At 48.9% G+C, this 7,465-nt stretch overlaps 1 protein-coding gene across 3 annotated transcripts in view; it reads right to left on the reverse strand.

The window, feature by feature from the left end:
- Positions 1 to 5,506, reverse strand: part of WIPF3 (WAS/WASL interacting protein family member 3) — a 109,501-nt gene extending 103,995 nt beyond the window's left edge. For 2 of the 3 annotated variants that reach the window (XM_045388959.3, XM_045388957.3), the window contains exon 1: positions 5,324 to 5,506. The gene's annotated coding sequence lies outside the window, so the exon portion shown is untranslated. Of the gene's footprint in view, positions 1 to 5,005 lie in introns of all 3 variants that reach the window. The other variant, XM_074035298.1, reaches the window with a different exon arrangement.
- Between the last annotated feature and the right edge of the window lie 1,959 nt (positions 5,507 to 7,465).

Here is a 7,465-nt window from a genome sequence, read left to right on the forward strand (position 1 = left end):
GAGGTAAACTGACCTGGCTCATTTAAATGACTTCAGCCAGAGCCAAAGTTCTTAAAGATGAGATTGTTCACTACCTGACTCTCACAAGAATTACAATCTTTGGAAGGAAGACTCTGGCTCTTCCAGGCACTCAGTAAGCATAGCTAAGAATACAGAATGTCCCTGAACCACAGTGTTTTGGCCCTGCAAAGAGCTTTTACTGAGCTGTGTGGGATTATGCCTCCGGAACTGCAGTCAATAAAGTTCTAGGAAACACTTACTTTTGCCTTCTACCACAACACTTCCATTGTCTTTATGGCAGGGATGATGTTGAAGACTTAGGTCTCTATGGCAACAGTGAGTGCATTGAAGACCTGCCAGGAGAAAGTTATCCCAGGTTTCAGGACCAGGAAAAGCTGTGTAACTGATCTGTTTTTATCTCATGGTCACTGTGGATCAGGTAACTATTTATGTTTTCTTTTTTGTTTTGGCTGCTGGGAAGCTCTGGCAAACTTTTACTCCCATTTCTGGAAACTATCCACAACTTATGATCTATTCTGGTTCTGTAAATTACCTCTGATTTTATCTCACTCTCTAACCCACGTGTTCCCTTTACCTCAGTTTCATTATCTATTAATTTTATGTTGTTTACTATCTATTTTTGTAAACTCCTTGAACACTTTATGGAACACGGAACATTTAAGGCAAACAATTTTTAAAAGCATCAGATCATCATCATAATAAAAATAATAATGGCTAACTGACTGAACATTGCTATGAATGAGGAACTGTCCTAAGTACCAAATCTATCTTACGGCTGGGCAAGGCAGATCATACCTGTAATCCTAGCACTTTGGGAGGCTGAGGAGGGAGGACTGCTTAAATCAAGGAGTTTGAGACCAGCCTGGACAGTATAGTGAGATCCTGTCTCTACAAAAAATAATAAAAAAAAATTAGTCAGGCATAGTGGCATGTGCCTGTAGTTCCAATTCCTCAGGAGTCTGAGGTGGGAGGATCACTTGAGCCTAGGAGTTGGAGGCAGTAGTGAGCTTTGATCAAACCACTGCACTCCAGCTTGGGCAACAGAGAAAGACTCTGTCAAAAACAAACAAAACAAAACAAAACAAAAAAATGGAATAAATCTATCTTATTAGCCTTAAACATGAGATAAATACTATTATTGTCCTCATTTTGTAGATGAGAAAACCAAACCACGGAGAGGTTAAGTAACTTGTCTAAGATCATACAGCAAATAAATGATGCGTGTAAGATTCATACAGAATAGTCTAGGGATTCTGACTTACGTAAGTTATACAAAAGAATAAATAATTTCTTAAAGAAGCAGAGGCTTTCTGATTTTATAGGCTGAGCCCTAAAGGAGATACCTATTGTAAATCTCATTCATACAGTTATGCCTGATGAGCCATATTAACAAAAGGGAATGAGACAGTGAACGTTAAAACAACAGATAAAACACAACAAATAACTGGCTTTTGATCTTGGAACATACTTCCAGATATTCAATCATTCATTCACTCACTCATACAATTACTCATTCCTCCACTTACACAGTCCTTTAATTCATCCAACAACCTTTAGGGAGTACCCATCACTTGCCAGGCATGGGGCAGGTGCTGTGCTGGGAATGGAGATGAACACAGTTCCTGTCTTCCAGGAGCTCAGGTGCAATAAGAGAGAGTCAGGTAGGTCGGGGACACCTTAGGGTTATGAGTGGGCTGATAAAAGACCAGAGCAGGGTGTGACATGATCATTCTGAGAGTAAGTCAGCCTTCGGCCTCTGTCTCCCCTTTCATAAAGAAGCATGAAGAATCAGCTCCCTAGAGGGCTGTTGTAGTGATGTCCTACATATAAAGCTCTTAGCCTAGCCCCAGGCAGGGCTAGCTAGCCATTAGCTCTTAAAGAGCAGTGGATGGCAACCTGGGCACCTTGCTCATACATACATGTGCACTCACACAGACGCACGTCCTCAGAAACTCACGCGCTGAGACTGGCTACTGCCTCCTCCTAGCTAACCAAGAGCTGACTCTCACAGTCCATGGGCAGGCCTGGCACTCTCTCCTGGATGCCACCATCCTAGATGCGGTGTTAGCTGGAAAACACCACCCACGGAGGATGAACATTCCTTCAAGATGCACTTGAAAATCTTCCTCCACAGTGCCTGGCCCACAAAATGCCCGCCGGGCATTTTTGTCACGTTTACTCTGCTTCAGTTTATCTCCCTGGCACTTGAACACCACAGTTCACTACACAATTCCCCTGCTGCATAATGGTCAGGTTCCCTCTTGAACAGGTCTAAGGAAAGACGCAGCTAGAATTGCAAAAGGGGGAGTTTCAAGTGCACTACTGGCTGAAGCCAGTGAGAAAACATGTGTGATGCCCCTGCCCAGCATCGGCTGGGGAAAGGCATGTCTCTTCGGTTTTGTACAGTGGCTAAATAAAAAGCAATTAATCACTTTCTCACCAACCCTAACTCATATTTAATAGTTCCCCCTCGAAGTTTGTTTTGTCATGCTGTAGGCAAAGTCAGTCAAACATTATGATTCTTTTCTAAATATTCCAGCAGGCAGATGGCAGAAGCACCACTGTGACAAGGCAAACTTGCCTAAAGATAACTTTGTGATGCAGAACCATGCTCGATGGCACTGGGCTGAGGGGACTTGCCCAGAGATATTTCTAAATTGCTCCCCTTAACCCACGTTCTTTACACCAAAACTTCCTAAAACAAACATTCAACTCTGCAACTTGCAACTGGTGGTAAAACACACACGTTTCTACCGCTTTAAGTTCTGAATATTAGGCAGAAATATAAAATCACTAGAAGACTACACATTAGGACAAAATTCTCAGGATTTCTCCGTAGATTTGAGGCTACTGTACCCTAATGTTTCAAATATTTCTGCACCAAAGTTCATATATATTAAATATTTATAACACATTTGCTAGAAAGCACATTTCCTTCCTTTTGCTGAGTTATTTGTGTAGGTTTCTTTTTTAAAAAACTTCAACATTAATAAACAGATTTATAAATTCTAGAATGTAAAAAAGTTGACTGTGCCTCCCTGGTGAAAATTCTATGTTTCCCTCTACTGTTAATCACATTTTGTTTTCTCAGATCTTTCCTGTGTTATATTCTTTATTCTTTGTGTATGTGTTGGAGTGACTGCAAACTCGCAACCTGTACTATATGGTTTCTGAACAATAAGTCTCCTAAAAAGAACGTTGCCAGGCTAGACCAGCTGGTTTTGCCCTGTTCTTATAACTGTATGTTCTTAGACACACACACACACACGCTTCCTCCATTCCTTCTGCTGCCGGCTAACTGCAATCTGTGACGCAATGTCACACTCACAATTACATGAAAACAGAGACTCCTAAAAGGAACAAAAAGGGGGCAATAGCAGGAAGCCAGCCTACAAGTGTCTGTCACCCTGACCGCTCTGCCCCGATTCAGGTGGCCACAAATTGCCTGTTGAAGGTTGCCTGTCTAGAATTTGAAGTCTGTGTGCCCAGGCTTTTACCCTGAGTAAGTAATTTAACCTCTGTGACCTTTTATTTTCTCATCTGTAAAAAAGGCACAATAACAATATCTCTATTAAAGAACTGCTGTGAATCACAGGAGGTGATGCACATAAAGGCATCTGCAGTGTATGTTTCATTTCCAGTTACTTCTTAACTTTCTTTTGCCCCTGCCCGCCACTTCTTTTCTGATTTGGTTTTTGTGGTTTTTAAATGTATCTTTGAAATGCATTAGCTGAAAAACTGCAGCAATCTGTGTGCTACCACAATGAGTAGACTTTAGCATCACATTTTTATTTACTTTTTCATTGAGGTAGAATTTACATAAGTGCACAAGTCTCAAGGGTATAACTTCAGTAATTTTTGTATGTGTACACCTGTGTGACCACTCCTTAGGTCAAGGTGAGAAGCATTTCTAGCGTCCCAGAAGCCTCCTTCATGTCCTGTCCAGGTATTGACCTGGAGTTTATCTTCTTGCAAGGCCCAAAAACAACCTCTCCTCTGACCTCTTCCGTAATGATAAAGTTAAAAAAAAATTAAAGGGAGGCAGGAGTCCCAGTGATAACTATTAATGCTGGCCACAAGAAATGCACTCCCAGTCCTCTCTCCAAAGTGACAAAAGATTCTGGAAAGGAGGAGGCGGAGGGGCACAAACCTTCTAAATCACACAGGTCATGCCAAACAAGGCCCTCATTTACAGCCAAGGACCCGAGGCGCAGAGGCGAAGAGACAGCCTAACTTCCTGCTACAGAGTAACTTTCCTCCCCAGTGCAGCCAGTTACAATGTACCCTGAGTGTCAGGGATTGGCCAGACTGTCCCAGCGCGCCTGTAATCGCTCTCCTGGCCTTTCCCTGCAGAACTTCTTTCTAGACCGCACGCACGGTCCCCACGCCGCCCCGGCGCCCGCCACGGGCACACCCACGCGACTGGCACGCCACCCTACAAAGGCGCAGTTCCTGAGAGCCGGTGCCTGCCTGGCCAAGGGGCCCGGGCCGCGCTCCTCCAGGTCCAGGGCGGCCGGGTGCCCGCCCTGCCCGCCACCTTCAGAGAGTGCGTGTCAGGGACTGGGGGAAATCGGCTCTGCCGCCTACCTACCCACCCCCAATCCTCCAAAGGACCCTAAACCCATTTGTGGCCAAATGTACATTGCTGGAGCACAGTCTGACTACTGACCCCAAGTCAGGGGCTTGGAGATGAGCACTGGGAGGGGCGTCCAGAGACCTGCGCTCTGTCCCCATGAGCTGTGTGACCTTGGACAAGTCACTTCACATCTCTGGAGTTGGCTTCCTCACTAGGGGGCTCCTTCTGTATCCTCCAAGCCACCTCCCGCTCTGCAATTTCCTAGGTCTCTTTTACTCCGCCCCAACCCTTCCCGCGACAGCCCCCTCCCCAGCCAGACCCCAGCCTTTTGTTCTGGGGGTGAAGCGGAGAAGACAGAGCATCGCGAAGGACCAGGCCGAGGCGGCCTCGGTGCCAGGGGCTGCTCACCGGAGAGTCCAGTCCGGAGAAGTCACCAAGCAACCCCGCGGTAACCTCGCTCCCCACCCCGCGGTGTCGTTCCGGCCCAGCCTGGCTGGGGCGGCGTGGCAGGGTGCGGGTGGGGGGCGTGAGCGCCGCGCTGTACATCGACGACCTCCCGGGCCCGGGGCTGCAGCCCGGCGGGGGTTCCCCGGCCCTCCCACGCGCGCAGGATCTCTGTCCCGGGCCGGGCCACTCTGCTCTGGGACCGACCAGGGCGGCCGCCTCTACACTGCCCGTTCCTTCCACCCTCGGGCACCGACCCGCACCCGCGCGGGGAGCCGCTACCTGCAGGTGGCGGAGCCGGGGGCTGGACTGGACTCGAGCTCCGGCAGACGTCTTCGCCGCCGCCGCCTCTGGCTCCGGGCTCCGTTCCGCAGCGCCCGTGCTCCAAGCGGCGCCGCTACGGCCGAGCTGCGCTGGGTGCTGCGGTCGGTGCGCCCGGCTCGCTCCCCGGCCACCAGCTCTGGTGCTGCCGGGACGCGGGGGCGGGGCCGCCGCCCCCACCTGCTCGCAGTCTCCTGCCTGGGAGCCGCCGCCGCCCCGCGGTAGGGACACGGCCCGGGCGGGCGGGGTCGCTCTGGGACCCTGGAGGCGGGTCCCAAGTCGGCGGGCGCGCCTCCCGGGTACAGAGTTCCAAGTCTCAGCTGCGGAGAGACTGAGGCCTAAGGCTGGAATTCCCCAGATAGGAGCTGTTGTGCGGGCGACACACGGCCCAGCACAGCTACTCTGGGGACACGCCACTCCTTGAATTTATTACAAAATGTTGAGCCCTTACTAAGCTCCAAGCGGCGTCATAAGCGATGGGGACAAGAGAACAAGATTACCTCTTGCCCTCGTGGAGTTCACAGTCTAGGAAAAGAAAGCGACCAATGGGCGATTACAACACAACTAAGAGGAGGCAGTCAGAGGCCTCCTGAGCCGGCTCACAGAGGGGTCACCTGATCCAGACTTGGGGTGGGGAGTAGGTCATGGAGGGCTTCTTGAGGAGCTGACGTCGACTACAAGAACTGAAGAGTGAGTATGAATTAGCTGAGTGATGCCAGAATTATCCGGGTAGCTTGGGGAGGTAGATTAATGTCCCAGGTGGAGCCGAAGGGAGGAGAAAGCAGACTGAGAACTGAAATATGGCGGGCGCGGTGGCTCACGCCTGGGATTCCAGCACTTTGGAGGGCCGAGGTGGGCGGATCACTTGAGGTCAGGAGTTACCAGCCCGGCCAACATGGTGAAGCTCTGTCTCTACCAAAAAATACAAAAGTTAGCCGGGCATGGTGGCGCTCTGTAGTCCTAGCTACTCGGGAGGCTGAGGTGGAAGGATCGCTTGAGCCCAGGAGGCAAAAGTTGCAGTGAACCACTGCACTCCAGCCTGGGCGATAGAGTGAGACCCTGTCTCAGAAAAGCAAACCAAACCAAACCAAACAAAGAAACTACAACAAACCTGAAATAAGCCTGAAGAGCGAAAAACCTTGCTTCTGTCACACTTCTTGTTCAGGCCCTTGGAGGATGCAGAAAGCTTGTGTCCGAGGCTGAATGCATTGCTGTAGGTGCCGTGATCGTTTGATGAGGATTCTGTATTTCCCATGTCCTGGGCATTCCTGTTAGTGGAGGAAGCTAAGCGAGTAGTCGTGGACTGTTCACTCAGCCTCGGTGTTTGAGTATCTGCCATGAGCCAGACACTCCGCAGGGCCTCAGGGCAAGGTCTCTAACTCTAAAGGAGCTGCTGGTCTGGAGCAGAGGAGAAACCCGCGCTCAGCGCTGTGCTGAGGCTTGTGTGAAATGTTGGAGACCCAGGTGAGGGATCTGTTAATGCTAGCAGGGAAGATCTCACACTTGGATTGCAGCCTGTCTTCAGGTTCAAGTTCTGTAGCGGCCGCTGTCAAAGTATGTTCCCCAAGCAGCCCTTAGCTGATCTCTTAATTACTCATGTTTGTAGCTGGGCAATGTGTTGGCTTATGTTTATAGCAAGGTTTAATAATACAGTTTTGATGTCCTTCACTCTAGTGTCGTCAAGAACATGGTTTTCTCCTTTGATTCAGGTGAAGAAGTGTCTATGTGTAGTGAGTGGAAGCTGATGAGGCACTTGCTTTCCACCTGTTTGTCTTGAGTTCCTCTTGCCCTTTCCTCCTTTAGAATCATAATAGATGACCACAGGTATGAAACCTGAAGAACAGTTTTCCAACATAAAATTCATAAGCCCTCTTATATGGGTGATTGTTACTAAAAAACAAAACAAAACACCAAACCGCAAAACATGACCCAGCCAGTGCTCAAGCTCACTAAATATATAACCACCAGTGTTCTAATTCAAAAAGGAAGAAAAGTCAAACTATTAGAGAACACGTTGCCATGGGCCTTGAGAGTTTCCATCAGATCTCCTGAGCAGCCCAAGCATGAGCCAGTTGGATGGAAAGCCTGTTATTTATCTTAAGA

Source organism: Macaca fascicularis, chromosome 3 (assembly GCF_037993035.2).
Source record: "Macaca fascicularis isolate 582-1 chromosome 3, T2T-MFA8v1.1".
NCBI classification, from domain to species: domain Eukaryota; kingdom Metazoa; phylum Chordata; class Mammalia; order Primates; family Cercopithecidae; genus Macaca; species Macaca fascicularis.